General features: G+C 37.0%; 1 pseudogene; it reads right to left on the reverse strand.

The window, feature by feature from the left end:
- LOC102868459 overlaps nt 1-5,753 on the reverse strand; it is a 66,923-nt pseudogene that overhangs the window by 54,042 nt on the left and 7,128 nt on the right.

Below are 5,753 nucleotides of genomic sequence, written 5' to 3' on the forward strand. Positions count from 1 at the left end.
GGAGACAGGATGCATCCCTTACTCACTCCTTTTGATTTTGAGCCATGCTCCTCGAGAGTAGTGAAACCAGGCTGCTTCTTGCAGGCAAGGTTTTTTGAGGCTCCATCTCACAGACTTTGGGCATGTGGCCAGGAGGGACCAGTCCTTGCAGAGGGACATGATGTTTGTAAGGGTAGAGAGACAGTGCTGCAGAGGAAGACCTTGCATGAGATGGACTAAGTGACTGAAGCAATGGGATCAGGTCTATTGGAGATAATGAGACTGACTCAGGTAGGGGAAATTTCAATGCTAGTGTACATAGGGTCACTATGAGTTACAGGCAACTCAATAGCACATAACAATAACAACAACAACAACAACAACAGTGTTTCCTTTCTCTATTCTGAGGACTTCTTCCTGGTCTGAATATAGGTTTCACAAGAGCACAAGCAAGTGTTCTGAGATTCCCATTCTCCGCAAGATTAGCCACAGTTTATTGTGATCCACACAATAAAATGCCTTTGCATAATCAGAGAATTTAACAGGTGGAGAGAAGGATGGATTTAGGAAATGAGAAAGATTTTCTGTGAAAAACAATATATACAGAATTTTTAAGTAAACTAGAATAAAATAAAAAGTTAAAAAAAAAAACAAGATAGACATTCTTCTGGTACTCTGCTTTCAGCCAAGGTCCATCTGGCATTGGCAATAATGTCCTAGTGCTGCAACCTCTTCTAAACCCAGTTTGTATTTCTGGTCATTCTCTGTCAAAATACTGTTCCAGTAATGTTTAAATAATCTTCAGCAGAATTTTGCTTCCATGTAATATTAATGATGTTGTTCTGTAATTTCCACACTCTGTTGGGTCACCTTTTTTCTGGAATGGGTTGAATATGGATATCTTCCAGTTAGTCTGCCAGATAGGTAATTGTCCTCCAGATTTCTTTTTTTTTTTTTTAATTGTTATTAAATTGTATTAGTTTTAGTGAACATTTACAGAGATTTTGGGTTTTCATTCATTCATTGTTGCACTGTTTTCTCTACCCTCCTCCCCAGTTCGTTCTTCTTCCTCCCCCCCCCGAATGTTTGTTTTAATTGTCCAATTGCCACAGTGCTTGTCAAAGCCAGTTCTGATTAATCTCCTTTGTCAGTGTGTCCTTTGCCATTCCCTATCTCTCCTCCCTGAGAGAGACTTCACCCTGATTCATAAGGAAAAGGGGATGGCGTATTCTCTTAGCTACTTCCTGCTGAAAAGAGACGCTGTAGGTTTCAGGGTGAAGATCTTCTCTCACTACTCTAAAGGGCCCCTTACTCCAGATTTCTTGGCACAACCTAGTGAGCATCTGGTGAGCAGGGTAGCATCTGTTTGCTGAAATATGTCAATTGGTATTCCATCAATTCCTGGGGCCTTATTTTTTACCAGTTCCTTCAGAGCAGCCTGAACGTCCTTCTTCATCACAATTGCCTCTTGATCATTTGTTCTTTCATGAAATTCTTCTATGTTTGCCAGTTCTTTTTGGTACAATGACTCTGTATACTCCTTTCATCTTCTTTAAATGCTTCCTGGATCATTCACTATTCTGCCCATGTGTCTGTCCTTGAGAATTGCAACTCACAGATTAAATTTGTTTCTTAGTTCCTTCCTTAAGAAATGCCAGTGTTTAGTTTTGCCCTTTTGATTTTCTGACTCCTTTTCTTTGCACATTTCATTAGAATAATTTGTATTGTCATCTCATGCTGCCCTTCTGTTCAGCTCCTTGACTTCCTGCTTTCTTCCCTTTGCCTTATCTTCTCAGCACTCTAGTGCAATATTTAGATTCTCTTCTGACATCCATCTTGGTATTTTCTTCCTCTTCTGGCTTTCTAATGAAAATGTCTTTTGCATTCTTCCTGGATGATGTTATTGATATCCTCCACAGCTCATCTGGTCTTCGTTCATTAGTGTGCAAGGCCTCAATTCTGTTTCTGAGATGGTTTTTAAATTGAAGTGGGATAGATTCAAGGTCAAATTTAATTTTATCTTCTTTAGCTTTAATTTGAACTTGCATATGAGTTGTTGGCCTGTTCCACAGTCAGCATCTGGTCTAGTTTTCACTAGTGACATTGAGATTTTCCAGTGATATCCCCCCCATAGATGTAATCAATCTGATTGCTATGCAGACCAGCAGGTGAAGTCAATGTTTATTGTTGCATTTTATATTTCTTTTAAAAGGTATTTGCAATGAATAAATCATTGATTTTACAAAATTCTATCATTCTATCCACAATCCCTTTTCTGTCACCAAGTCCATGTTTTCCAACTACTGGTTCTTCATTCTTGTTTTCAACTTTTGCATTCCAGTCATCTATTATTATTATTATTAATGCATCTTGTTTGAATATTGGGTCGACTTCTGACTGCAAAAGTTTGTAGAATTCATCTGTTTCCTTCTTTTTGGCTCTGGCTGTTCGAATATATATATTTGAACAATAATGATATTCACTGGACTCTTTTGTATGCATGTGTATATTGTCCTGTCACTCACAACACCATTATTTCAAGATAGATCTAGAAATTACCTTTTAAACTATGAAAAAAATCCCCACTTTTCCTCACCTGTTTATCTCTGGCATAGTAGATCATTTAATGGTCTAATTTAAAATGCCTTATGTCAATGCAAGTATTTTTCTGTATTATGAAAGAAAAATTTTAGTATTGGACTCTTCTGACTCAAGTGCATGATTTACTTTCATGAGCAGTTTGTTGAGGCAATGGCCTGCAGCTCTGTAATATGCATACTGCATCTATGAAGATGAAAGAAAACATTCCAAAGTTGGGCTGTCTCACTCAGAATTATAGATAGCCTACTTCTCACCATCATTCTGGAGACATTCCAGAAGCTCTTTGGTGTCAATTTGAAAACTACCATAATTGTCTAACCTCATGTAAATAATCAATCACAAACTCCAAGAAGACAAAGTGAAATGGCATTTTTCTACCATGAGCAGACAATGAATTTTCTTCTAAATTTATAGATCTACTCATACGTAATCATTTTGGCTCAGCTACTTAAATGATGCCTTGATTATGTAAGGTAATGAAATTTTTAATCATGTTTCTAGGTTACCACATGTGTTTATCTTTGTTTTGATTGTGATATGTGACCTGTTTTAACCATTCAGATATAAGACATTGCATAATGTGCTCATAGGTTTTCACTTTATAGTAAAATTGCTTGCATAAAGCTCTCATAGGTTTTGATTTTAATAATGAGAGTGTTTTTAAATGAGCGTAGTTTTCGCTCTTCTCTGTAAGAGACTTAATTTGGAAATGTAAGGGCTTGGTTGGGGTTTGTTTGTTGTTTTTTTTTTTTGTGGGTTTTTTTTTTCATCTTGAAGAGTTTAAATATATCTGTCAGTATTTATACATTTAAATACATTCACACATTTAGTGTGATTAAAATTTCCCATCTTAAGGAATATTTTTGTCCTTTTTAAAAAATTAATTTTTTGTTAAAGAATATTTCTCTCATAACTTTTATAAATGTCTTAGAAATAACATCGGAAATTGAGAATAATAAACTGCATTTTATGCATGACACCTTCTTGGTGCTAAATGATAAAAACCTATAGACAATGATGTTTTATGAAAATAAGTGACAGAGTTTAAACAAAGAGCCAGGATCTATAAACCAAAAACATATAAATTAGTGATGGGTTAAACAATATAAATTAGAAAAGAGAAGAGAGAGGAAACAGGGAAACACATACCCACAGAGTAAGTCAGCTTTCCCCCCAGTGAGTCAGTGGTATTGGGTCAGTACAATTAACAACATTCCTATCTCACTCATTAGGTGGAAACAAGTTCACATGTCAATGGGTGTGTGTACTGACACTAGTGAAGTCTTTGAAAAAAAAATACAAATTGTGTTAATTTTTCCAGTAAAAATTCAGCAAATATTAAATAGTAGGAAACTTTTTCTTCCCTTATTTTTTGCCATAACATCTGCTTATCTAAATCTAACATTCAATGGCTTGTGTGTCAGAGAAATATTTTAAAACTAAGCAACTCAAGCTTATGTCATCATATCAGAACTGACTCATAACTGATCCCCCATTGAGTTTCTAAGACTGTAAATTGCACAGGAAGAAAGCCCTTGGAGCTTCTGGTGGATTTGAACAACCAAAGACCCTGCCTTTGGGTTGGCAGCACAAGTCCTTATATACTATGCCACTAGAATACCAGAGCAATATAGATGAGGATCTTTCCAGTTGTTGTTATTACGTACCAGAGAGTCAGAACCAACCCATATCTGATTTCCAGTGGGGTTTTTCAGAGGCAGTATATTGCATGGGAGTAGATTGCCTATGTCCTGAGGATTGGCTGGTGGATTGGAACCACATACCTTTGCACGGGCAGCACAGCTTCTTACCACTCAGCCACCAGAGCTCCCTTAGAAGGGTTTAAACTTAAGAGTAACAAACTAGTTACTCTGAGTAACAAACTCATAATATAACTGTGCAGAAGGTACACTTTGCCAAAACATCATATTTTTTAAAGCCACTTAATTCCCAACCTTAAAGAACTTAAAGATTTTATAAAAATCTGAATTTACAACATCAAGAAAACAAAGATTCTCACCACTGGGCTGACTGGCAGCAGCATGATGGATGGCAAAGAGATTGAGATTGTTGACAGCTTCAATTTGCTTGGCTCTACCATCAACACTCTTGGTACCTGCAGCCAAGAAGTTTAAAGATGACTTGGATTAGGAAAGTCTGTTGTCAGGGACCTCCTCAGAGTGCCAAAGTGCTAAGTTGTCATTCTAGAGACTAAGGTGCACTTGATCCAGGGCATGGTCTTCACAGTTAGTTGCAATGCGTCAGAGAGCTGGACAATAAATAAGCACTACAGAAGAAGAATTAATGCCTTTGAATTGTGGTGTTTAAGAAAAGTAATGAACATACCATGGACTACTAAGAAAACAAATAGGTCTGTCTCAAAGAGAGTGAAATCAAGTTGCTCTCTGGAGGCAAGTGTTTTGAAGCTCCTTCGAATATATTTTGAGCATGGTGCCGGGAGGGAGCAATCCTTGGAGAAGGGCATCATGCATGAAAGGGTAGATGGACAACACAGGAGAGGAAGACTCTGAATGAGATGGATTGACACAGTGAGTGGGATAGTAGGGGCAAGTGTGTTGGAGACAGTGAGATTGGCTCAGGATAGGACAGGCAACTTGACAGCACATAGCAACAGATTTCCAAATCTTGAAAATGAATAGTCCTGCAAATTTGGGACTCTTATCACTGTGTGGGCCAGGCTGAGTACCATTACTTACTTGAGATTAGGGTGTACTTTTCAGAACAAGCAGGGGCTCACATCCTGCCCCATGGTTTATACTGCCTGCCTGGTTATCATAGATGAAAATCTAATGTATGTATATAAATTAACTGGTTGAGTGGCTTAATAAAATTTTATTTCAATGTTTCCTTTCCACTCTATTGTGGAAGATACTGATAACTTGATTCTATTGGCTAGCTTTCAAAAATTATTCTCTAGAAATAACTCTTAAAAGTAATTGTTGTCAAGTGCAATTGACCTTGGTGACCTCATGTGATTCAGGGTATGATTATACTCCATAAGGCTGATTTGTTAAAAGGTGGGTCACCTGGACTTTTCTGATGTCCTTTGTATGTACTTAACCCTCCCATTTTCCATTCAACACAGTATATAATTACCTTATTATCCTTTATTTTTTTAAGCTTCCTTATAAACAAACATCTTTTGATTTTTT

This window comes from Elephantulus edwardii, unplaced genomic scaffold, assembly GCF_000299155.1.
Source record: "Elephantulus edwardii isolate Elephantulus edwardi_28Jun2011 unplaced genomic scaffold, EleEdw1.0 scaffold00021, whole genome shotgun sequence".
NCBI classification, from domain to species: domain Eukaryota; kingdom Metazoa; phylum Chordata; class Mammalia; order Macroscelidea; family Macroscelididae; genus Elephantulus; species Elephantulus edwardii.